Source organism: Ptychodera flava, chromosome 5 (genome assembly GCF_041260155.1).
Source record: "Ptychodera flava strain L36383 chromosome 5, AS_Pfla_20210202, whole genome shotgun sequence".
Classification (NCBI taxonomy): domain Eukaryota; kingdom Metazoa; phylum Hemichordata; class Enteropneusta; family Ptychoderidae; genus Ptychodera; species Ptychodera flava.
The window spans coordinates 40,317,391-40,344,927 of NC_091932.1; the positions used below are offsets into that span (position 1 = coordinate 40,317,391).

A 27,537-nucleotide genomic window follows, 5' to 3' on the forward strand; every position below is an offset into this window, starting at 1 on the left:
ACATCTACTTTTCTGAATCAGAGGTGAATTAAAAGCACATATATGTACATTATCTTTCAGGGACACAAGACTAACAAGTTTCCTATGAACACAAGTCTTCCTGTGAACAAGTCAAACACTACACAAATAAAAGTTTAACATAATGAACTATTATGCATTTTTTCTAAATTCTTTCAGAGGAAACAAAAACTGTAGACGCAAGTGTGAATAGCAGCTAACACAAATGCGCAATAAAATATCATGTTGGAGGTTGGACTGATCTGATGGCACTGAAGCAAAGGTCATTATACTGACTGCATATAATTTGAACACGTAGAAACTTTACAACTGGGAAAAGAAGATATTAGATTTCATACAGTATTGAGGCACAGCATTAGACCCTCATATCAAATTCAAAGTCATGTATTTTACAAACTCTAGCTGACACTAGGATTTGTACATGCATAGTTCATGCATGCAGCTAATTTATACCATCACACAATAATTCTCAACATTTTTCAGTTCAGCCCTTCGTTGTCTTTTGAGAAGTACATGACCCTTTAAAACTGAGGTCTAATAATTGCATTATATCCGCAAATTTTGTTGTAAAATATTTTTGATTGAAATTAAACTTTGAATAACTTTAAACAGATTTACAGTCTCTAATGTCTGTAAATCATGATAACATTAACAAATGAGAATTCTGAACAACTGTTAAAAGTTCATACAAGTGCCTTGTCACTTCCATGTTTCTTTATTTCATTCAGTTTTTATCTTCAGTGGAAGCCGCTAGCTTCTGAGTTCAAATAACTAGAATACTTCAAAACATTTTATCCACATTGTAAAAGGAAAGAATGCAAAAAAGTTCCCCTTGAAAATCTATGCGTCACATTTTTTTATCATATCAACACATATTGCAGATAATGAGGAGAATCACAACAACTTTGACATATGGTGTTTTGTAAAAAAATTCTTGAGACTTAAAAGACCACAACATAAACATGAGTCCTTGCTGCTCTTATCAATTACACTACACAGCCCCCTGTTAAATAGTAACTTGACCCCTTCACCACTTTCAGCACAGAGTTTGGTATATCCCCATTGTTGTCAATAGGGTGGGTGGACTTTTACACTGGGAAATGGGTGTGAAAGGGTCAAATATATATTTTTTAATGACTCATTTATGTACTTGGACTGGCGGTATGTTTGATTCAAACGGAACATCTGCATTATTCATCAAACTGTTCACAATTTAAATTACCACATACCGCAAATCTTGACTCTCTGTCTTCAAAGGTTTATAAACACTGAATATATCTGTAGTAATTTCTATGGATACCTACTGTTAAATCAAAACAAAAAGCGATTTTAAAAAATGTTTTCAAAGAGCAGTGACATCTAGATAGTGGCAGTTAGGGGTTTTGTATGATTTGTGATCACACTGGAATGACCTTTGCTACCACTCCACAGTTTTGTGATCACAAAAAACGTGGCTGACCAGTAAAGACACCAAAACCACACCCTAACAAAGCGTATTACCTACAAAGTGCAACAATCGAGATCTCAATTTCTTCTCAATGCATGTCTTTACACTTACCAAATAACTTGGGGAAAAGGGACAAATTCATATAAATGGATCCCAATAAAAGCAATTTATAAACTTCTAGAAACACCATTGGTATCCCATGACTGTACATGCTAGAGATCAGTAACAAAGAAACAATTTTATTTTCACTTTGAAAACTGAATTTCAGACGGTACTAGCACTTACACGCAAAATTATTTCATATTTGCATTTACGAACTGAGCGAAAAATAATTTCCTTGACACTGTCTCTTTGCAAACAACTTGAAATACCCAAAATTAAACGACAAAATATAATCTAGCTTTTTAACTGACAAACTTTTTGCTATGGCCAAACATTTAAATTTTTTTCACACTAATCAAAGACTTCAATGACAAAGCAATTTTGAAGCAATGATGTGTTGTTACTTGAAAATAACATTATACCAACCTATCCTATCAATTTTACGGTTTTCTTTCAGGAAATCAGTCTAATTTTAACTGCTACCCTAAACACAATTAAGAGCATGAATATTTGAATGTTGACATAAAAATATTCATTTTGAGTTTAAAATAGATTCTCTGATTACTTCCATATCTGGTTGACCTAGAAATATTCATTTGTTAATTAAGAAATATAGATTTTGTCATGAATTCCTAGTCTTCGGAAATTATGACACAAAAAAAAGAGTTACCTGTTTGATATTGCAAGATAGGAGACAAGTAGAACAATGAATGATAATTTGAACAGTTCCTTTTTCGTTACAAATTAATTCTGCAAATTATCAGTCTGGTTTTTCCAACAATTTTTATGAATTTCCACTTCTGATTCTACAGCTTGGCGTGCGCACCCAACACTGTGAAGCAACTCACAGCATTAATATCATGCAACTACATGATAATTTCCACCAATAAAACCAAGCTCTGACCACAAAATAAGCACACAAAGGGGTTTTTCTGTGAAGGGTTATTTTATTGCAAACCACACACCCGCATTGATGCTGGTATCACATGCACCCAGGCACAACCACGTTGTTGTTTGAATCAGAGGGAGGGTACTCATATGATTAAACAGCTGTGTTCAGATGGTGAACTCTGTTACCTTTGAACCTGGGTTGCCTTATAAGGCAACAGCAGCAAATCTCCAAATGAACTAATTTTTTCGCAGCATTTACAATTTGAAACCAGTCAACCTAAACTTCACAATATGATTCAGAGCTAGATATTCACTCTTCATGCTTGTTTCATTGAAGTTTCTCACCATTCACAAATTCAGACATGTGCCATTAATGGAATGACAAAAAAATAAAGCTCAAATCTTGGGTGTTTATGCAAAATTTATCAAAAGATAAACACATGAGAGGCAATATTAAAATCTTAAGAGTCGAAAAAGAACACATGAAACTCATGACCTGAACATAAACATGGTACTTACACACGATTTTCACCACCAGGAATAAACAGAACAATAAATCGTGTCTTCTGAAAGTACAACTATTGGGAATTTCCACTACTTCATTTTCTCTGTATTCACACTGATACTTTTTTAACATAACTCCATGTTCACTGCTGAGTCATCCCTAGCTGCCCACTGAAGCAAAACAACGTAGACATACCACACGGCTTGAAAACACTTTTGTATATACACTCAGTCTCTTCTAAACAAAAGTTGGATGTCAGCACTGAACCCTTCTCACATATCCCGACACAGCGGTTTACAACAACCTACAAATGCCACCTAGGCATAATCAGTTATGGTGATACAAAAACCAACTACAAGTGTCACACAGAAACATCATTGCAGAGAAGCATATCCATGGATATTTCTTCAATTCAAACAAAACCATGCCATGTCTAAAAACATTACCACTGCTTCAGTCGCATAAATGCTTCATCATGTCGTCATGAAATTTACATCATGAAATTTACTGTCACTCATACTGAAACTTGTGACATCATAGTTTTATCCTTTCTGAAACAAATTTCCTTTTTTCCCCTTGTAGGGCAGATGACAAACTCTAAACATCCATTCATCAGTGCGTTTTGCCAGAATATTTCTTGTTACTGAAAAATGCCTTTTTACCATCAGCATGTACATACTTTCGATGTTTCTTCTCTCATTTTATTAACCATATGCTCCACAAATTTATGCATTTTTTTTTTCAGAAATTCTCTTTTTTCTTACTTTGGTAAATGACACATGAGCTGTGAACTAACAATGCCAATCTTTGAGAAGAAATTGAACCTCAAAGGAAAACAGAGAAATACGGGGTTTTACCTTGAATTGTTACACAACTAGTTTTTTGTGTAACATGCCAACAAAAAGTACTCAACTAATTTTTTAGGAAGTTTATCAGTGAGACAAGTCATAAATTTTCCAGTTGCTTTATGAAAACAGCTAATTAAGTGAGCCATTTCACAAACCTAGCCTGACAACACGACTGAGAATTTCTCAACAGGTTGATTTGAAAAGCAATTTTTTTGAACAATTATTTATGACAAACTGCTCCACAGTAGAGCAGGAAGTGACATATGGGTTTGGCAAGGAATATGATAAGGCCGTTGAACAGTCATATAACAACATATTAGGAGGGTTCAAAAGGTCAAAACAAGGTGAAAGGTCGTCTCTAAACATGCCAATGTTTTTATAAAACTGACTTGTAAGGGGAAATGGACGGGAAATTTCACGTTTGGTTTTCTTAATACCAAGTTTTCGTGATGTTGCAAGTATACCACTAACACAAAACTTTCATAAAATTGTCATATTTATAATCTGGATAACAAGTAAGATTATATATTCTTGAAAACTGTACAACCAGATAATCATGAACACATCGCCGGTTTGAAGGTTTAAAGACAAAATGCCTGAATTGAGTTAGCTTTGTATTTATTACGCACATTGTGTATATCTTCTTTTCAAGAACGTCTCCCGCGATGCAAAAACACAAGGACACACAACAAACGGAATTCTATAACACGAAATGTTATGGGAGAAGTTTGTGAATTTGCAGTCAATAATAATATAAATTTTATTAGGTGACTGTTTTTCTCTACAGTGTCACAAGACGATAGGACTTATCATGATGTTATTGTCACCCGGGGGCAAAAAACCCCTCACTTTAATTCTCTGCCATGAGATTTGTCAATGTTAATTTCAACTGAAATAAGCAGACAATAGAGCCGCCACAACAAAACAAGTATTTCATTGATTTAGACTTTGGCTAATGTGAGTTGTGGCGAGACGGATAAGTGACTGAATGTATACAATTAAACATGTAATGCATTCGCCATGTATTGCCTAGTTGACTTATAATAGAGAAACCATAGACTTGTACAAAGGACGTCGCACAGACAGAATACAGGAATCTCTTCAATACTCCAAAAAATGGTGTGTTTACATTATGTGTACGTTTAGCTTATTCCATCATCTAAAACACGACACCAGTTTCGACAAATGAAAATTTCAGCTTTGTTTATTGAGTAAGTCTCTTAAAAAAAGTGATGCGGTGACACGGTTTTTCATTTAATTTTTTTTGGACTCACAGGATCTGGCTACTGACATGAAAACATCATGAATCCAGACATGCACACAGGTAATTACCAAACACATGAAGATTGTCTAGAACTTCACAGATCAGAATTACACAGCATGTACATATGATCCTGCAGATATATTAAACATTAGATTTTCTGCTATGCAAACCACAGTTATTGTTATCCTTAATATTATTGAACAAATGTTAAAGAAATGGGCTGATGTGGCTAGTCTACATCTACGATGATAAGAACAAAATATTTCCCTTTTTTGCCATCATTGTACACCTTTCTTTCGCACACATTGCACTATGGATCCTTTGTAAAGGGGTCAGTTTATTAGCTTTGAAACAAGCGACAATTTTGTTAAAAGTAATATCTGCTAAAGAGATATATTATTATATTTATCCCCTAATTCTTTCATTCTTTCCTTATAAAGAAACTGCTTCGTTTTCCTGTATAAGTAAACCTCAAGTCCAACTTTGTGAAAAAGATCAAATTCAATATTTACAGTAATTTAACAGGTGGCTGTTCTCGTGGGATTTTGACAAAAAAGTAGCCCCATCAAAAATCTGTTTGTTGATTTCATTATTTTTTTAATGTGTTATCAGGTCTGTAAAATGAGTGATTGGACTGCATGATGTAATTGTTTCTAAAGAAGGACAGTAACAGAAATACAAACTTGTATTGATTAATCTCAGAAGTTACAGCATGGTTTCAGTACATAATTTTGATACTGTTCTCGGTTTGTTACACCATCTTACAGATAGTGATATACCATAAAAGACCACAGCTACTCGTTCTATGACAAAAGTGCATGTTAGCAACAGTAATACTTCAGTTTTCTTGTCACTGGGATACAATATTACACGATGTCAACTATTCAAGTAAACCACAGTGAAAAATATCTTGAGTATTCATTCATTCATTGATACAATAAAGTTACAATATCAAAATGAAGAGTACATTTTTCAGGTAAAGAAAGCTCAAAATGATAAACAGATGTAAGTTTTGTCATTCAACAAGATTTCTTATGCTTATAAATTATTCCATAAGTGTGCAACATCTCAACATGTTGTTAAACACATACAAACACAGTTCTGTCAGTAAGTAAAATAAATTGTGGTAAAATGGACAGTCTGATAAACGTGCATTGCCGCATTGTTGTATACTTATGGCTATGGTTGTGTAAGACAGAACACAGAAAACATTTTGCAGTCGATTCTGTAAACAAACCACTCATTCCAAGCTTGAGTTATACACTTTGTTTTGAAAATCTCACAAATTCTTGACGGGATCTTCAATTCTCAAACAATGCAATGTCTCTGTGGTAAACAGTCTCATTTTACAGATTGTGTCTCGTTATCTAACACACACTGTTTTCACTGTTTTATTGATTTTAGTTGTTCTTAAGAATAAATGCTGAAACCAGAAGTCACTGATGACCTTTTCAAACATGCAGGGTCACTGGGTTTTCCACAGAACATTACTGTTTTTTAAAGTTACAAATTGCTACATAACTCCCAGAACCAAGGGTTGACTGTGCACCAAAAATATTTGACAAGGACACAGCAAATTCAGAGGGACACGTCTTTCAACTACCTACTTGAAAGAATGGGCTGAACCATTACAGATCTCAACAGAGCTATCCTATTTTCATGGAAAGATTGGGGGTGTCACACAAAGAACTGTCTATATGTGATATGAGATTATAATCACATTTGTTAAGTAAATGTTGTCTTTCACTGACTGTTTTGCCCCTCTCTATAGTATTGTAATTATACATTAAACTGGAGATTGGGCTTATTTAATCATATCACAACGTAAAGTGTTCCATAAGTTATCAAAATTTCTGTCCTCCTAAAATACAATATTCCGAAAAACGAAAAAAAATATGTGTACAATGACAGAGTGGAAGACATGATCGCAATAAAAATTATTTCCTCTTCAAAATCAAGCTTTTCATAAGTTTAAATTGTCTCAATGCAAATTCTGGAACAAAAATTTAGCAATCTGACGTTTGTTTTCCGGTACGATGATGATCAGGTTAGTGAATAGACAAACCTAACACATTTGCGGTTTTTTGCTCAAGGCCAACAAAATGAACTTTCCTGTCTGCATACAACATATGTTTCTTATTTTCACATTTAATTTGCTGACTAAATTTGTAATTTCAAATCACCTATGTTCATATTGTTTACAAGGAATACTATTGTGGAAAGCGAAAATTTTATTTTGGTTCATTCAAAATTCATTCAAATCAGGACTAAAATTTGTACAAAAATGGAGTGGAAAGCAAAACAACAGTGAAGGTACCCATGGCACAACAGGCAATGACATGAATGTTCTTTAACTGCACCTACATCTATTCATGTACATTTAATTTCACTTCAGCTTGTGACCAATTTTACGGGACGTAATTCAAAATATTAATGGTTTAACAAATATGGTTTTTTTTCCACATTCTCTAATTGCAAACTGGCACAACACTTAAAAACAAACAAGGACAGCATCTTATGTTAAATATGAGGCCAACTTAACAATGTCATTCATGAAATTAATATTAAATAACCATCTGATAGTCTTTCTTGCAAAGGATATGTTCATACACCATTTCACAGGGACTGCATTTTATTTTACCAGAAAGGGCTACTTTCTTCATAAAAGACTTTGCCCATTTCCGTGGTTTTTACACCCACCTACAAAATATTTATCAGTTTATCAGTATCAATTGACCCTCTTAACTAAGTGGATTTCATTTCAAACCTGATCAATGTTGCTACATTACTGTTATCATACCATCTTTGTTACCGTGTGATAAATTACACAAAATTAGGTGTTCATTCTCAACATATTTGGCCTCTGCAAGGAATACAGAGTCCCTCAGGCGAAAGCTGTCCACCCCTGTAATGAGTTCTAAACACCTTGCAATATGCTAATTATACACGTATGCAAGGGGCAAATATAGCACACAGCAAAACCAGCTTTTTCAGTTGATGAACTTTTACTGAATTTGTCAATTGGACCTACAGCAAATAAATAAAATATCAGAACTTATTTATTTTTCATATGTCAACATTCAGATTACACGGTTTGCAATGTTTTGTTTTTGAGGGGTTGAAAAGGAAGTCTGAAAGTAGACTGTACGCTGGAAACAAGAAGTTCAAAGCAGATATTAAAATTGCCAAAGTTAACAATGCAGTGAATCGAAAGGTCACACTCGCCATGCACACAAACATATAATATGACAAAAAGTTGTTAATGACATCATTTTCTTTGCTGCAAAAGCGACAGAAAAGATCACTGGCAGCAAACTGTCCGACTTGAAGCTCGTTTCAAAGGCAAACACAATACTTCTTGCAGTTTCACACAACGCGTTCTCCTGGCGTGTCTGACTCGCGCGAAATAAAAGAAACATGGCGGATACGAGTGACACATTTTAGCCATAACACGCACAAAACTTGAAAGATATATTTGAAAGGAAACTTTGAAGGCACAAAAGTAAATAGAAGTGCTTTGAAACATTCTGTTCCCTAAACTTTAAGGGTCCTTTTCTCACAACATTACGTAAATTTATAAATTTAAAGTCGTATCGAAGTTCTACGTATGCACCCCCGTTTGGCCTATGCACACTTCCAGCAATTTGCCAAATTTCCTGAAACGAAAACTCTACAATTTCAAGACAGGAAAAAATGCGCAGTGCACACTTGCTACTTCAAAATATGGCAGTTGCGTTCTATAACTACCCATGTATGCCTCACCGTAATACAAATGCCCAAACTTACCAATGTAAAACGCTTTTTTCATTTTTTCCAAAGTCTGTCAAGGCTTCAAAAAGTACACTCAGCTTTAAAAAACACATTATGATCGCCGCTGTAACTATGAAATTTCGTGAAAAAATCGACGAAATTCCGCAAAACATAAATAAACAAACTGGCGAAAGTAGAAAACAATTATTATTGCATCGCCCTTGAAAAGTATATTGGATTTTAAAGAAATTTCGAGGACAAAAATATGGATTTAAAACCAATTTCTCACCGTTTTTTCAGCAGATCGCAAGCGCCATTACAGTCACGAGTCAGCGCAGCCCCTATATTTGCATAAAATTTACATATTTTAACTGTACCGCAGCACTGAATGCGCTTGCGCAAATTATTAGCTGTTCCGCATGTGGAAACTCTGCACCCCCTGGAAAAATGTGAGAATCATTCCAAGCCATAGAGGCCACATAGGGTAGGACGACGGTGGGCGGCAGAGTTGAGCCGACGCAATGGCGTGAATGATAAAACTACTCTTACGCCAACCTTTGAAGAAAAAACACTTTATGTTATCTTATTGTCAGTAACATTCAGAAAGTCTCGAACTGCTAATATTCGTATTTTTTTAAGAGACTCGGAAAGCACTGTCTATGATGTTTTTAACTCCGTTGCAGGAGATCAAAATCCCCTAAACGGTATGAGAGAATATTGGAAAAGTCGATATTCGGCCGCACTCACTCGATCACCGGCAAGCCGAACCTTGCCTCAACCTTTCCAACAGGAAGTAGATTACGTAACCTAGCAACCAACTGTTAACTTGATCCATACCAGGTATGATGGCGCTGTTCATTAAAGTTTTCGCTCCATCTGAATCGGTACTACTAAAAGCTCCCCTCTGCTATTTGGACGGTAGATATCATTGATTCAGATTGTTATAACCCTCAGAAGCTCATATTTTTAATTACAGCGTTAACGAATTTAAAAAATCGAAGGCTATTTTGGTGCGCAAACAAGTTTGCTGGCTCTGCTTCATTGAAAAGTAATTAAAGATTCATTAAAAAGATCAAAAGAGTTGAAGTTTTTTTTTTAACTTTGCTAGTATCTAACACAAGGATAGGCAATTTATGTTAAATAAATACTACAGATATAAAGATTACACACATCGTAATCAATTGAAAAATCAATTGATCAACTTTACTTCATTGATCGATATTCATCTCATTTTCAGCATCCCTATTTTTCCAACTTGCTCTCACTCCCCCTCCTCTCTCTCTCTCTCTCTCTCTCTCTCTCTCTCTCTCTCTCTCTCTCTCTCTCTCTCTCTCTCACGAAATTCCAGAGCTCGATGCCAGAGCAGGGTTACAAGTCCATTAATAAATAACAGAAATGACATATCATCACTTATAATATTTTAGGTAATTTATGTTTTTGTTTACATATACATAATATCATATAATGTGTATGTATTTGTGTATTTATTCATCTACCCATCCATCCATCCATCCATCCATACATATATACATACATACATTTACTTGATCACGTTTCTAAGCTATACTTTACAGTCACGTGACCAAGACTTCCCTTGGACCTCCCACGATATTGGCAAATTGTACGTGCAGAAAATGAATTGTTTTAAAGTATTCTGAAAGTCATATTCCTGCAAGTTTTGCCAGAGTTTAGTCATTACGATTTCGTTGTTTTACTGACATGCAGTATTCTTAGCACCTTATTATCATATACCTTATTATCACCTTAATTAAACTTAAACCGAACAGGAAAACAAAAATGATTACATTCCAAGTGTTTCTGTGCTCAACGTACAAAGCAGCTGAAAGTAGGGTTATACATGTTGAATGAATCAGTTTGACTGTTTATGGCCTTGTCAGTGTGACCGCTGAATACGACAAAATGTGAATGATAAATTGATATACACGTTACTCAATTAGTGGGTGGGAGAATTTTGATATTCCGATCACTAAAATAAAGCGCTCTGAGTGGTCAGTTAACGGAACAGCCATTTTAGTGGGTGGGCGGAGGTCAGCTGATCGGGACGTATTAGATGACAAGTGTATCTAGCGAAGAGTTGAGGTCATATCGAAGCATGTGTCACAACTGCATTGAGCAGCCCACTTTGAAAGAGCTGCCGCCTAACACGTACGGTGTTCTCAGGTATGCGTTTAACAAACCCTCTCTACTTTGATATTGTCACTTTAATTCGGTTTGCTTGATACGATCTTGGATTTTTTCTCTTTTCTGTGATTTTTTGTGTCTGTAAAGTAAGGGTGTTGTGCGGTATTTGTCGGTGAATTTTTTAAGGTCAGTGCGTGAATAGTTAGAGCGAGGACCGGCCGACTCCCGACGAATGCACCGCAAAACTCCCGTTCACTTTTATATATCTGTTTGCCGATCTTTTCGTACACCTGTTACTTTAACGGCCCGCGGACAGGGCGAATTGCAATTTTGTCTCTGAAGCAACTTAAATGTGTATTTGATTTTCAAATATTTCGGATCTGAACATTTGGAGGTCATGTGGCTTGTGAGCGATTGTCCACGCCCTTGTAAGTTGTTCATGATTGCTATCGCAATCAGGCCATCGACTCACCGAGTCTCTATTTGACTATTTAGAGCAAAAAAGTGTGAAATTCGGATGACACTCAATAAAGTAGTTGAATTCCTGCACTTTAAAGAATTTAGTGGGGAAGGAAAGCTGTAAAACTGTATGAAACGCGGATTAGTTTCGAGGTCAATTTTTCTTTTCAAAATGAGGCCATTGATGTGATTATGCAGGATGGCCTTAGCAAGGCCCATGACCTGAAAATGACCTTAAACTAGCCAATTTTAGTCACTTATGCTTTTCAAAATTCCAAATGAACATTCAGAGATGACTTCTTTGAAGGAGTAAAATTGTTCCACATTTTAAATATATTTTTCTGTATTTTATGATAGCTGTACTAACCAGAGTACATGGTATGGCTTCAAGGTCATTGATTCTAACAAGTCTTTCCAAGAGCTGCTCTCAAATTGTGAGCAAGTCTTCTGCCCAGCCGTGCACTCTGGACAATAGTTTAGATATATTCTACGCCATTTTCTAAAATTTAATTGATATAAGAATAATTGTGTTTTAGTCATTTCATATTTGGGGTCGTTCTCCGACATGCTGTCAGAGTGCGAGGTCCAAGTAGAGACTACATTTTTGATCAGTTCAAGGAGTCCTTATCAAAGAAAAGTCTAAAAGTTAATCATTTTAAGGCTCCATTGATGTAAAGTCATAAAATAACTCTACAAACATAAACCTGCAATTCGGCATTTTTGTTTGACCTTCATTCATATAACTGTCAAATTTTGAAATGTCCTTGATTCTAGTCATTTACTTGCTCTACTGTAGTTGGTATTTTTAGTTTCCATGCTTTAGGAAAAATTGTTATAAAATTTGTACAGTAATTTTAGTGTTCTGCGCTCTAGCTAAAGAAAATAGAGAATTTTATGTTAGGGTCAGGGGCCTATGGAATGTACGCCTTTTTTGTTGGTTATTGTAAAACTGATAGGCAATAAAAACTCAAGCTTGCATGTATGGAGGTGAGATATTGAAGACAAGATGTAGAGTCAAGATTTTATGAAAGGAAAGGAAACTAGCGGATAGAAGTAACGATGAGTAATAGTGCAATGCCTTGTGACTCAGATGAATAAACGTGCTGCAAATATAGCAATATAGCAATGTGGCCTTGAACTCTTTAGATTCTATTATAAATGGAGGTTGAAGAAATATCTGAGAAAATTTATCACATTTTGAAGGTTTATGGCTGTCAGTGATAATTTAACACTGAAAAGTGAGTCGAGTCATGAAAATTTTGATTGCAATCTCAACAATTATCGTTTCGATTTCTGAAAATATGGCGAAGGCGAAGTGAAATATAAAAGAGTTGTTATAGTATGTCATGGTAACTTGTATCTGTCCATCCATTTTGATGTTCTACATTATTTGTTCAACAAATTGTATTTTATTGACACACATAAAATGAAAGTGGAATGACTGGACATGTCGGTGTAAATGGAATGTTTTGAAATTTGTGACTTTTCTATGAATCTATATTTTCTTTTACTCTTCATCAATGATTGATTTACAAACATTCATATGAAATGTATGCTTGTATCTTGAGGATATAGTTTTTAAACAGATACATAAAATATAGATGAGAAATCTTTCATAGGGAAATACATTTAGAAATTAGAACTAGGAAATAATTGATGAAATTAAAGACTGGCTGTAAACTCTGGATTTTCCAACGTAGATTGAAGAGAAACTCTGGTGAATATCGGATGGAATACCTGCCACAATTGTATTTTTTGTCAAAAGACAACTTGATGATGGTTGGACGTGATAGCTTAGTGGTATCTAAACAATTTGTGACATAGCAGTGATACTGAAATCATGGATTTTTGTATGCTGCTTATAATAATATTGAAAAGGTCAGTTTTGTCTTTCATTGTAATTATCATTACCAACAAAACATATGTGTGCATATTTGTAACTTCTGTTTCGGTAAAATGTATTCATTCATGTCCAGGTGTAAGGTAGTTTAATTTTGATGGTAAATGTAGAAAATATTCAATAATTGAACATGTTTTATTAAAACTTCATGAATTAAGGAGTTCGTTATTTATGTAACATTGTAAGCTTTGGGTTTAGTTTTCAGAACAGTGTTAAACACTAGTTGTGATTAGTTGTTAAGAGTTCCACGATTCAATCCGGTAAAGATTTTAAAAGTTCATATAAAAATGTGAGAAAAAAGGTTGAAGTTCCATAATGTTAGAAATTTTGTGTATGCAGCATTTTCAGAAGAATAACGCTGCATGAGGTTTAGGTTTGAAGTTGTTGATGGTTTGAAGTTGTTGATGGAAACTGTATTCTTAAAACTTGATATCTTTATAGGTGAAAGGACATATACAAATTGCATCATAGGTTTGTACCTAATGATCGATACAGTGGTAGTTTTGATGAGAATTCATTCCAAAAATGAACTTGCTCAAAAAATTTGAAATGCTGGTTGGACAACCATGTGCTGACCATTTTATCACGTGTAACGTAAGCCATTGGTACCATGGTACAGATTGGCGGTGGCTATAACTATCTGACCATATCAATGTGTAAATACAACGAGGATTGTCAGCTACTAAGAAAGGCAATAAAGTTAAATATTAACAACATTTTGGTTGAAATTTGCAAGTTCATTATCAGGTAGGTTAATTGAACCAACAGATTTAACATGTTGATTTCATTACGCCTGTTCAGAGAGTTGATGCAAAGCCATCATGAAATGGTTGTGTGACCTCACTGAAGTGTATTTTGTAAGATTTCTATCAGGTGTGACATGCAAGTATGACAAATATCGATATGTCAATGTCATAAATTCTTGCGAGCTTTGTGCAAGCTATGTCATGTACAGTTTGTATAACAAAGCCCTGACACCGGCAAGCTTGATGCATTCCCAAATGCTGTTTCAGCATAAGCTGTAATGCTCTAGCAACTAGCCACTTTGCAATGGGTAAACAATCCCTTTGAACCGACACAATCTCCAGTTCATAGAAAACCATGGTTGATTCCACTCTACAAATTTCCACATAAATTTACCTAGGGATTTACAAGACAAGTTTCATGTGTATGTTATCAGTTACAATCCAGCGGAAAATTCCATGTTTGATTGGTAGCTGTTTTGCATACTGTTTGTGAAATATGTCCCCATTTCCTCAAAACTCCATCTTGGTGTTGTGTATGTACTATTGACTCTGTTTCACCAACAAGATAAGTCATGAGTTAAAAACTTGTCAAGGATTGAAAAATTCTCATGTAATGTGACTTCTGACCTTCAAATTTTGGGAATCAAATAGTACGTCCTAGTTGTCCGGGAGCCATGTATCATAGTTTATACTGTTGTTGAACAAATATTTCTGTGAAAAGATATCATGCAAAATTAATGTTCATGCACAAAGAAAGTGGAGAATATTTATTTGTTGGAAGTTACTAGTTCTTGTAGGTAATGTTTTACAAGTTACTGAAGTTTCGTTGATTTTCTTCAAGTAATTTTCATCTCGGTGAATTCAATAGAATTACGTACAGGGCACGGATTAGCAACTTATAATCGAAAGATAACCTGTTAAAAGATACTTAGGTTATATTTTTGCTGCTGTTAAATCCTACACAAGGACATGTTGAATGATAAAGCTTCTAGGCTGATGCAATTTCTTGAAAAAGTTGTGGGAAATTCTGATTCACAGCAAGATACTTTCTTATCCTGCCCAAACTCTTTTTACGTTGAAATCACAACCCGATAAACCTTGGTGAATAGATTGAATTCAATACAGCTGTAGAAAGTAATGTCAGCGATACACTTGAAGGACATTATAAGTCACATGGCTCATAGAATTGAGGTCACGGTCTGCCTGACTTTGGCCGCTCAAAAAATTAAAATACTTCGAAAAAAAACTGTGTTAACAAAAAACTAAATCTACCATCCAAATGTAATTCTGAAAAGGTAATAATCCCCACCCATCAAATATCTACACAGCTGTAATGAACCATCATGATGATTTTGTCACTCAACCATTTTCAATTTAGGACAAATATGACAATTAATGAGCAGAATTGGTGGTTATTGAGTGACCTGTTGGTACAAATGGTGATAATTAATGATCAATTAGTTGGAATATTACTACCGATAAGATCTTGCTACTGCCAATCAGTTTTAGAATTTTTCACAACTTTTGAAGTGCAACAGAATCCTCAGAGTGGTGATATGACTTGATAGATTGGCAATAAATAGATTGTGTGCTGAACCAATATAATTTAGGTCATGGTAAAATGTAATAAGTGAGACTTTTGACGATTCGGTTGGATTAGTTTACAGAAATGTTACTTTGAGATGAGCTGAATACTTGCTGAATGTTTGATGTTCAATTGTGTCATTGCCACTGGCATTTAGGCTTTTCAGAATATTCAAAATAGGGCGTGTAAATACATGGTCTTCAGCCGATGGTCAACTATGCAGTGGTCAGCAATGCAAATATGTCAAAGGTCATGGCTTCTAGAAGAGGCATTTAGGACACAAAGTCTCAGAGGTTCTTGTCAATTCACCAGCTGAACAAGATTAATTTATAAAAAGAAAAGTGAAACGTTTTAAAACTAATGGTGTTTCAGCCATTTTGACATGCATGTAAAAATTTCCTTAACTTGTCGACAGTTGTCATTTGCAAGTTTGAATTACATTATCATGTTTCTCTGCTTGTAGGGACACAAGGAAATAATAAGGATCTACATACTATGTTCCATTATTGTCTAGGAATTACAAGGAAATTGTTTTGAATGGGAAATTCACAACATCCTTGTCGTAAAACAAGTCTTTTCCTGCATGGTTAAGATACATTGAGTGTAATTTTGTGGAATGTTACCATATTTAAGAGGTTCATGGACTTATTCAGGATAAGGAATTGATGAAAGCCAAGGATTGAAATTCTGACCCTGACCTTGATAGGTCCATTTTATGAGCCTTAATTTAAAATTAAGTTCAAGTCAATTCATAGTCTTATCTGAACAGGGTCAGGAGGAACTGTATTCTAAAGTTGGACAGATTTCAAGATTAGAATATTTCTATCACCACATGCAGATGTTCGTCATTGAATCTGTAAATATTGGTCAGTGTGGTTGGTGTAAATAGACAGCTTGTGATGAAATATAAGAATATTGGAAGTTGTTTATGTTTTATATGGAGTTGAATTATGTCCTTTACAAGTATGTAATTATAAACCTCAAATATTAACTTTCTACAGATCATGTGGAAACAATGTGAGCAGAAAAATATACACAACATCAAATAATGCATTTTATTTGTGAAGTGAATGCCACATTTAATCTTGATTTTCCTTTCTTTGTGTTTTTCCAGATTGAGACATGAAGACACAATTACACAGAGTCCAATTGTTGTAGGGGTTGAGGCAGACATTCGCAAGAGCACATTTTGACACTAACAATAATGTACTCTTCCTAATGCCTGGCTCACTCTCTAGCCCTTGTCAACACCTGGTTACCATGACAACAACTGGAAATAACCTGAAAGAGGAAATTTGACCAAATGGATAAGTGTTTTTGAACTTGTGTGTTTTTTGAGTCCAGTTGGGATCTAATGTCGGGAATATTGGCCAGGCGTTTGTGTTGAGCACATTGTGGTTGATACAAATACTTCTAAATGTACTCTTCCCAACGCCTGGCTAAAATTCCTCAACAACACATCAGAGTGGTTTAATTCACTGTTTCATCCCATCTGGTCATCACTACTCATGAAACATACACATGTTGATTTATTTCCACTGTTCTAGGGGGCTGGTTCAGGTATTGGAAAAAGCACGTTGAACTCCCTAGACAAATGTACTTTTCCCAATGCCGGGGCCATCTTCTAACACAGCGTCGTCAATGGCTTGCAAAAAGTAACACACTGTCCTTGATAATATTCATGTCCATACGACTCATCTTTTCATCAGTAATCTCATGTCAATATCTGGGTAGTTTACAAGTAAACTATGTTGCTATGCTGTCATATCCATTTTAAAGATACTAACTTCATCAAATCATGTGCTTTCATATTCAGCTAATCTTAGCCCTGACACTATTTACTCAACGAATAAATAATGACCCTCAGAGTGCCAGTGTACAACCAGCCTCATCTCAATTTAGGTAATTTAGAACTGGTTACCAAGGCAACTCCATACCATGTGATGAAGACTAAGGTAATTTGATATTAAGTCTTTTCAAAGATTATCAAAAATCAACTGCTGATTATTATGTTTTCCATATTTTAAATGTAAAATCAATCGGTATGTGAAATGTCTGTGCATGGTTTCTCTACTGAACTTGCAAATTTTTTGAAGTCAAGTAATTGTTAAATATCAAATATCTAGTATCTATGATGAGATAGTTGTGTGATGTCTTTACTTAGTAATGTGTTTGATTTGTTATTTCTAGCCATTCAGGGCTGCCTGTAATGGAGGTAGACTATTCTAACAGTTGACCTGTTTCAATCTATAAATATATCTGAAGGACATATGGTACAAGTACTAAAGGTCAAGGTCAAATGTCACAAGTGATTGAAAATTATGGGATATATGACATACTTAATCAGGAGGAACCTGACTACAATTTTGCAGTATGTTTCATTGCATGAAGTGTTTTCTGTTATTATATTCAGATGGATGTAAACGGAAGCAGACATTTTGACGTGGGAAATGCCATTGAGGCCCAGTCAGTATCTACTGCCATCTGGTGTCCAACTAAAGAGAATATTGGTCGTGATGGAGTGTTTGATTATTCAGTCAAGATGACATTAAAATGACACTGAATTCTCTTTGCCTTTTCTCTGTTTTTTTTAAGAAAATGTATGTTTTTAAGTTCCAGTGTGGTAGAATTAAAATGTATTAAAAGTAATGTTTGCTTGAATCTTGTGTTTATTTTTAGCAATGATGTCATTGTTTCACTTTTCAACCAGCTGTAGAAAATGAAAGTAGCTTTTGCTTACTTTCACAGTTAAATATACCACCATTAAATTCATTCATTGTGTTTTATAAACAATCTCAACTACTTCATCTCCACTGTTTGTACCGTTGAATAAAGCCATAACTGTTACACCAGAAACTTGAAATTGTTCACGCTGCTTGATCATCTTTATATATTCCCACTGACGTAGGGAAATAAGACATGACCAGATTTGTCTGCCATGGTCATAAATTGAGGGCCTAGTAAATCTGAGCTTTGATTTCATTGTCTGTCATATGTAGTGTACATTTTGATGGTGAATCTGTCACCCTTATCTATCAAGGTGAATTCTTGAATGTGATTCCTTAAAATCCAAACTAAACTGCCAACTACACACATTATGTGCAGCAAGTAAATCACTCAGCCAGACTTTTGACGGAAATAAGAGTAAATTTGTCCGGAAAGAGCATGTTTATATTTGAGAAATCTGTCACTTAACCCTGATATTTGTCTAAAAACTTTTGACAACTAATTCACTGATTTGAAAAATATGTTGAGATTGAGTGTTAAAAGGGATCTAGGATCTTTTCATAATAGGAAAACGCCATTGATACTCTATTCCCACTGAGACTGAAATTAATGACTGTTAGGTTGTATTTGTCTCTTAATCAAGGTCGTAATCTAATATGACAATCTCATGACATGGCAAGTTCATATCGCATTGCCAGACTTTATGTATTTATTACAGTAGTTTTAATAGTCCACTGCTTTGAATTTTTAGTCCCAGTTTTCATTATAATTTTTCTCAACTAATTGAAAGCCATCTGTACTGTAGAGATATTTGTAGTTCTAGCATTTACCCATTACTGATAACTCATAACCAAAACGACTAGGATTCTGTCTTCTAAAGATCTGTGCTGACGTTTACACAGTATCTTGTCTAAAGATGGTGCAATCAACGTAGCATAAATGTTTTTTTGAGTACTGCTATTTCAACCTAGATAAAACCTGTCTTTATCAAGTGTTTTATTTTGAATGCAGGATTTGTCTGAAAGTGAAAACTTCACATATGCATGTAATATTGAGATAATCTTACTTTAATTTGTTTCAAAGATTTGTCTCTACTGAACTACAGTGTGATCTCATATGATTTGACCTTGGGAGTGAAACCATGACCCATGGTGCAAAGTATCATGTCTAAGTTGAAGTCCACATGAAATTTGAAAAAGAACAGACCAAAATTGTAAACAAACTACTTCACTATAAAGCAAGTATGGCACTACTGATTTCCCAACTTTTTCAGTGCAATCACATAATTATTGGCAACATTTTATATTAACCTTTGAGTGTGTGATTTTTCCGACCAAAATTTTACTGCAACATTTTAAAAATTTTTATGAATTTTTCTGAAATTTTTTGATAACTTTGAACCAAAAGGACATCACATTTTATTTGCTACAGTTTTTTACCAAAATTTAGGCAAAAATCTGAAAAAAACTCACTAGGGTGTATTTTGTAAAGGCAACAAAAGATGACTGGTGCTCAAAGGGTTAAGATTGTTTGAAAAAGTCATTCTAGAGGCAATTCATTTGAGAAGTAACATGGAGGTCCCAGTGCTGGCAGAGTACCAAGTTGATATATGTATAGGATAAAGCCCGAGTACGAGGGCTCTTCTGGTATATAAAGTCCAACCCAACGATAAAATGTCGAGGCCGCAGGCCGAGACATTTTATCGTAGGTTGGACTTTATACACAGTAAAGCCCGAGTATGAGGGTTTTATCCGACTTAAAAACTATCGCCCCTAACTGATATATTTTCGTTTTCAATGTATTTACGTCAACCGTCCCCTTTGTCAATGTAACATGTTTAGGATATGAATTAAAACTTTTATTTGTGAAATAGCCTTCCAATGTAATGGAACATCCTATAAAATGCCCTAGGGCACATTATATAAATGCCCTAGGGCACAGCAGATTTTGTGTTGCAGCTGGTTTCCGCTGTATTACCAAATTTGAATATTAAAACGTACCAGATGTCTACAGAATATGACATGTTCACTTTTGATTGGACAGTACTTTACTACGGCGCTGTCATTCGTTTCTGGAATTTGGTGACCAGGGCTTTACGTGTAAATAAAACACCCTGAATTGAGCACTCTGATTGGTCAATCAACAGTGGATAGTTTTTAACTATAAATATTTCTGGTTTAAAATTTCAGAAACTTGATTCAATCATCAGAGAGACAGTAAAGGTTTCCATGGTAACCACTCCATAATGCTGCTATGAAAGTTATATTGCTTGTGAAATTGTTGAAGACATTGTTAAAAAATTCTTGATATATATCAGCTTACATGAAAGCAGTGTGCTGCTTTCCACATTGATCAATGAATTCAGCCGCAACATGAACAAAAAACATACTCATAGTCATTTTTTGTGATGGCAAAAAAATTATGTACTTCATTTTTAATGTTGTCACATTTGTGTGGTGTAATGAGCTGCATAGATGAAAAAGACACCGCCTTGAAAAGATACTGGGTTGTAAATGTCTTCGAAACACTGATATTGGCAGGGGTCAAAGGTCAAGGTTTTCCTATGGATGTGATACCATATAAAAATTTGAGTCACTTCAAGGATCTATCCCATAATCCACTTCACTTGTTTCATGTACATGAATATTTTCATACTTCTTGCATATAATTATTAAACCATAATATAATTTTCCAGCTGGAATTTCTGGAAGTCTTATAATCTGGTATTGCAATAAAGTGGAATTAACTACTTTTTTGTTTTATCTCCAGAATAGGTTGCAGCTCTTAGACTCATAATTATTTTATCTGCTCAAAATAAACCGTGTCAAGGCAGAAATGAGAGCAAAGTCTTCAATACACAGAGAAGACAAATATAGTACGACCTATGCCGAATCACAAATTTAAGACCTGACCTAACTCATTTAAAACCACCACTTAAACTTTTTTTTGCAATTTTTAGAAAAATGCACAATGGCTTTGCCAAATTTTGGTTTTTTTTACGCCATTGAAAATAGAAGTTTTAGACTGACCTACCCTCTTTCCTGAAGACAAGTTGAGGGAAAGATACTTTTTTGACCTGATGGTGAAAACCGCATTAACTACCATAAATATTTGAAATAATGTAATAAGTGTGTGAATTGCCTAGTAATTTATTACTTGAGGTCTGCTGCCAGATAAGGTGTGATTGATTTAATCTGTAAGTTGTTTTCTTCTATGGTGAAAAATTTAAATTGATATGGATGTAAGTGGTACAGACATCACTGTTTGTAGACGTGTAGAGTAATAAAGAATGAAAGCAAGCATTGATTAAGCATGTAGTGTTAGTTACGATGTTTGAAATATGGAGTCTAACTTACTTATCTGTTTGTCAAATTTTTTGGCAATTTTATGCCAAAAACAGTTGCTTGCCTGAAAAGCTCAAACTCTTCTGTGTTTGTACAGCAATAAAGTTGTGACTGTCTGTATTTCCGCAATTTTAATTCATGATAAAATATGACCGACAATATTGCAAGTACTTTGCTTAAAATTTAACAGCACAAAGTTGAGTGAGTTCATATATCTGTAAGAACTTTTACAAAATTTGACAAAATTTTGTTCAAATTTGACACCACACTCCATTCTCTAAAAGGCTTGCCTATGTCTTTGAGATCCTCTGTTGGCAGCATGGAATTTAAATTGCAAAGACAAGTTTAAAGCCTTTTCTGTATACAGTGTGTTCTCATAAATCACGTGAATGTATACAAAGGACACTGAATGGTGCATAGACTACCGGTAGGTGCCAATGTGCGTAGTAGCTAAGAATTGGAATGTGTCAATGGTATGTGCCACCAAACCTTATCACTACAGTCACTCAAAGCTAGTTTTGTGAAAGCAAAGGTGTGTCACCGTAGCGATGACCTATTTCCTGAGTGTACTCTAATGAGGTCAACTGCTGTCAACTCTTAATACAGCCTTTAACTTTTTGTATTTTACTGTTTATAGGATATCAACAGTTTATGTCTTTTTTACTCATATGACCCAGATGTTTATCGTTTCTGAAGTTTCACTTCAAATACAGTCTCACCTTTCAATTTAGCTTATTCCATGCAAGTTTATTTGACAATAAAGAAGTCAAGGACGCGTGTCCAATTTTCAACTTATTTTCTTCACTGCCGTCAATTATGAAAGCGATGCACGACCAATATAATATCTTTGGTTCACTGGTAGTTAACACCCCTTTGCCCCTCAAAATGAAAGTTCTTACACAAAATGGCAAACTTAGTGACATCAGTGTGACAGGTTTGCTGACACACGTACGTTCTTACAGAACCCAAATACTGAACAAATCCAGACTAGAAACTATTGAAACTACAGATTGATTGAGCTCAACTCATCATGATTTTATTTTCAAGGTGACAGAACATAATAATTTTAGATAAAATTTAATTCATATATTTTGCAACTCATTTTCAGTCACCTCAAGCCCCGCAGTTCACCGTGTCTTCCAACCAACATGGCCTAGCTGAGTTCGGACTACAATACGAACATTCTTACGCGATTTTGAAGCATGCAAAACAAAATGAGATCTAATAAACTCCTCCACATGAATGATATTAGACAGGTCATGCGTTGGCTTTTATCATCAATCACCTCTTTATCCATTCATGTTTTCAAAGGTTACTTCCTAACTTTTGTTACCAACTAGGAACTACCAGATGACTTGCGTGCAAATTATATATTGCTATTTAAAACTCTATTATCTGTTTTCACATGTTCCTGTTTCTTGCCAGCAAAATCTCTAAATAAGCCGTGAATTGTTAAACACTATAAATTGCCGATGTGAAAAATTGACCCTTAATGAAAACAGAATGCATAATTACAGAGAATGTCCATGAGTGGCAGCAATATTATGTTCAGATTATGATTACGTAGGCAATACAGTATTACAGAGATCTTGAAATATTTAACTGGAAATCTGAAATCTCATGATAATAGGAATAAATTTAAAAAAAATAAATATTGCACTGAAATCACTGACAGGGAGTATGACAGCATTTTCCTACTGACCTTATATTTCAAAAAGAAAAGGTCACTTGAAGCAATCAATTAATGAGGTAAAAGGTTAGAATGTACGTTCTGCGTCGGAGACGGATATTCTTTGGACTTTCAAATTTATACAATACTTTTTTTGATCTTTCACTTGTTGGGGTTTATTCTGCAGCTCAGGGAGTAAACAAAGTTTTCACCAGCTTAGTTTTGTGAAAATTAAAATGCTAGTTGTCTGTGGTGGCAGCAATTTTGAATTTCAAGTGTCGGTAAATATTGGCTACTTTGTTTGTCTGGTACAAAATTTTGCACAGTGACCCCTGATTTTCATTCTTGAGTTTGAAAGTGAATGGTTGCCCCGAGGAAAATTTGGGCAGAAATTTAAGACCTTCTATTTTGAGCATGAGCTTCCTTAATGTGATTGAGCAAAAAACGTCAAATAGTTACGACGTGTTGTTGCAAGTGTAGGCTGTATGGTTCCAATCTGTCTGTTCAAATAGCAAAGTTCAACAAACTGACTCCAACCACCCAGCCCTATTTATTCCAATTAGTTGTTACTTTGGTGGTCATATTTTGCTCATATCAATTGCTATAGGCACGATGCAATGATAAAAGAACAGGGTTTGATGGAAATAAATCTTTTGACCATTTGTTCTGGACTAAGAAAGTCGTTTGAAGTATTGAACAGTAGCATAAGTTTAAATCATGGAGATGGCTCCAAAGTATAACATCATTTTCAAAAGAAAGTTTCAACAAAAATTTACCCACTATTAAAAAGAATGTATCCAATTACCACTACATGTATGTATAAAACCTTCACTTAGATGGGATCAAGAGATAAGGAACCCAAATCAATTACATTACTTTCAAACAAAAAGATTACTTTTGGCAAAATGATTTATGAAAAGTATTTTTTCTTACTTGATTTTACTGAAGCAAAAGTTTGAAATGACCATTTGAGGACACAGGCAGTTTTGGGTAAAGTACAAAATAATTAATTGAGAGCCTGTGTCAATGAATTTATGGTAAAATTATAACAATTCTTTCTGATAAACAACAACAGAAATCAAATGACAAAATATTAATATTAATTGATATTAATCAGAGTAAATTTATCAGATCTGCCTGTCTACCTTTTTGGCATTCTTTGGCAATACACATTGATTTATACACAATTGCTCAAGTTGATGGCACTGATGACAGCTCAGACACAAAGCATTAATTCTGTACTCTTTTAATAATTCAGACAAACATAATACACTTTAATTTTCATATTAATAAAGTTCTCAATTGCTTAGTTGACATTAACTTGTCACGGAAAGTGCATGTATTGTATGAAATACTGGCCTTATAAAGATGCCTTGCATACAAATTAAACTGTAGAGTTTTTTGAGACAAATAAGTCCAAGCTGTAGAGTTAGTTTAAATTCTATCAGTGGTGAAGTTGCAAATTTCAGAATGCATGTGAACCGCATCACTGAATAGTTTCATGTGTGACTTTATGAGAGGTTATTGCTGTTCATCTAAAAACTCATTCCATAGCATGAAAATGATAGAAAATATAGACTTTTTGACCGACATGTTTTAAGGGTAGATATGTAACAACAATGAAATTCAAATAATCCAAAATGAAAAGCAAATCAGCGATGTCAGATTTAATCAGGAAGATGAAAGGTGACAGAATCTGAAGTTGCACAAAGTTTGTCAGAAAAGTTTGCTTTATGTCAGAAATTAACCGAGTACTCCAAGTGACCTAAATATCCCCGCCAGTATTCTTTTCAATGTGAAAGAATTAATATTGATTAATACTCAGAATTAATTCAAATCTGAGTCCTAATAGATTATTAGCTGTATAATATTCCTGTCGCTTTGCAAGGACAAAAAAATTCCATTGGTAAGAGTGAACTTGGTGCGTGTGACAGCATATGACTTAATAAACAGCTGATGATAAATTCATGAAATACTTTGTTTACCCACAAAGTGTTACATGCCTGGACCATCACATCATATGAAAAGTCATCAACTAAGTAAGTCCAATTGTCACCAGAGTTACTGAAATGTTTGAAGACTGCATCAGTTTTTTTTTCTGGCAAATAGCTTTTAAGTATTTTATCAAGAGAAAAGTAAAATGATGAGGATAATGCATTCCTCTATCAGGAGATACCTACAATGAATATCAACATTTCTTTGATCATATTGGATGTTTTGAAACTTCTGCACTTTTCACACATGCTCCAAATTTTGGGAACAATCTCTCATTTATCAGTGTTCTGTTTGAATCTTTTGAATCAATCATACTTAAATCGATAATTAATGATGTGTTTGTATAAAATCCTGGCATGCATGAACATTTCCTGTCTATTGATTTCCTTGTATGATTATATGTAAACACTTCTGTCACTTAACACATTGCAGAACCTTCCAAGACATTGATACTGTGTTATATGCAATTATAATTCTGATGGAAAGATATCTTTACAGCATAATAAATAGAATCAATTAGAAAATAGAATATAATAAGGATTCATTCATCATTATGTTTAGATTTTTCAGGGTTGATTTTCTTCCATGAACAGATTTCTCTACCTTTTATTAAAAAATAAAATAGAGTTGATCTCTTCACAATAATAAAAGGAATTGTTTTTGCTTGTAAAATATTCCTCAGAAGGTTGTAGAAGAGTTACCCCTGGATCCACCAGTCACTTACCCTACCACTATCCATAGACTTGACTGATGGGTGGGAGATGTCTCACTACTAAATTTCCAGGGGGTAGCCATCCTTATACCCCAAGAGTAAAGTTTGTGTTTGAAGTGAAAAGCTGATTTCATGAAAGTCAATTTTTATCAGCACTTGTTTTTAAAAATAAAAAAATAAAACCTGGATGAATCCTATGTCTTAACTTCTGAATATCAAAATTAACAATTAACTTTTTTTAGTTTTAGAATGGTCCATCGAGTTTATAAACTGTTCATCCGATGGTTTGGTTTATTTCACAAAACGGAGGGAAAGTGCATCAGGAAACGGTCAAACAGAAATTACTAGAAAACAATTTGAAGGAGATATGCAAATAAAATATGGCTGCAATGAGTGTATGTCTAAACCATTCCCAGATATCAGCAGTTGTCGGCTCTGAGTGTTCACAGCACAAAATTGAAAAGGTCAGTGAACTTTCGCACTCTTTGACTCATGCATCATGCATAGAGTGTAGTTTCAATGATTACAAAGTGAGACATGATCACCTCAAATTACAATGGTCATATTTCATCTTTTAGATAACATTTTACAAAATGACAGACTTAATCACTTGGCCACTGTGTGTGTTTCAACTTTGTATCTCGGTAAATTGCCCTGATGTCTGAAACTATGCTTGCTCTCGTCGGCACAGTAACCTGCAGTGTTTAGGATCAGCTTGTGATTTATTGCTAAATTTTCATACTAAATATTTGTAAATAAGTTCAAAGATTTAATAACAGTGCATCTGGACTATAGGAATGTACTATTCAATTGGTTGTAAAAATTAACCAAAATGCCTTTGTTTTAATTGGCTTTCAGATGTACTCATTTTTATCGCCAGCTTAAAAATTGCTTATGTAAGAAAATTATTCTGATTGACATCAATGCGATGAACACAAAAGGAATCGTTTGTTGGATTGTGAATAAGTAATAGTGGTATGTTACACGTAGTGGTATGTTACCTGTATAGTTCCATGTACTGCATCAGTGATCTATATAATACATCTTTTGTGATGTTTTTCATCAAATAAATGTGGCTAAAATCCAAGGAATAGATTTAGTTACAGGCCGGGGTTACAGGTAAACCATTACATAACTGATGGTCAATGTGTCTGGAATATTTTGCTCTCAAATCCTTTCAATAGTGAACGCTCAGTGGAGCTTAAATCTTTAATATCAATATTATACTGTTCAGCTGTCATGAACATAAAATGACAAGTTCATGGAAATCTGAAATATGTATAAACAAGCAGTGTTTCTAACTGGGCGTCTTTGAAACTATTGTTTTAGTATGTAATTGACGAGATGTCCAAGGTATACTTTCAGAAAACACTTACAATGAAATGCTTGCATACAAAATGACTCAGACAACTCAAGTTTGGCTATATAAAGTG

General features: G+C 34.5%; 1 protein-coding gene and 1 long non-coding RNA gene across 6 annotated transcripts in view; one reads left to right on the forward strand and one right to left on the reverse strand.

Moving 5' to 3' along the window:
• LOC139133942 (lethal(3)malignant brain tumor-like protein 4) overlaps positions 1 to 27,537 on the reverse strand; it is a 229,622-nt gene that overhangs the window by 25,057 nt on the left and 177,028 nt on the right. For 2 of the 4 annotated variants that reach the window (XM_070700762.1, XM_070700759.1), the window contains exon 1: positions 9,115 to 9,197. The exons of 1 other annotated variant lie outside the window; for it this stretch is intronic. The gene's annotated coding sequence lies outside the window, so the exon portion shown is untranslated. Of the gene's footprint in view, positions 1 to 1,247; positions 1,322 to 9,114; positions 9,198 to 27,537 lie in introns of those variants that run through there. One more of the 4 variants, XM_070700760.1, reaches the window with a different exon arrangement.
• LOC139133928 (uncharacterized) lies at positions 10,907 to 18,306 on the forward strand. 2 transcript variants are annotated; one of them, XR_011552677.1, is made up of 3 exons: positions 10,992 to 11,006; positions 16,772 to 17,612; positions 18,071 to 18,306. It is a non-coding gene; the product is annotated as an uncharacterized lncRNA (long non-coding RNA). The 2 variants fall into 2 exon arrangements; XR_011552676.1 differs by having other exon boundaries at positions 10,907 to 17,612.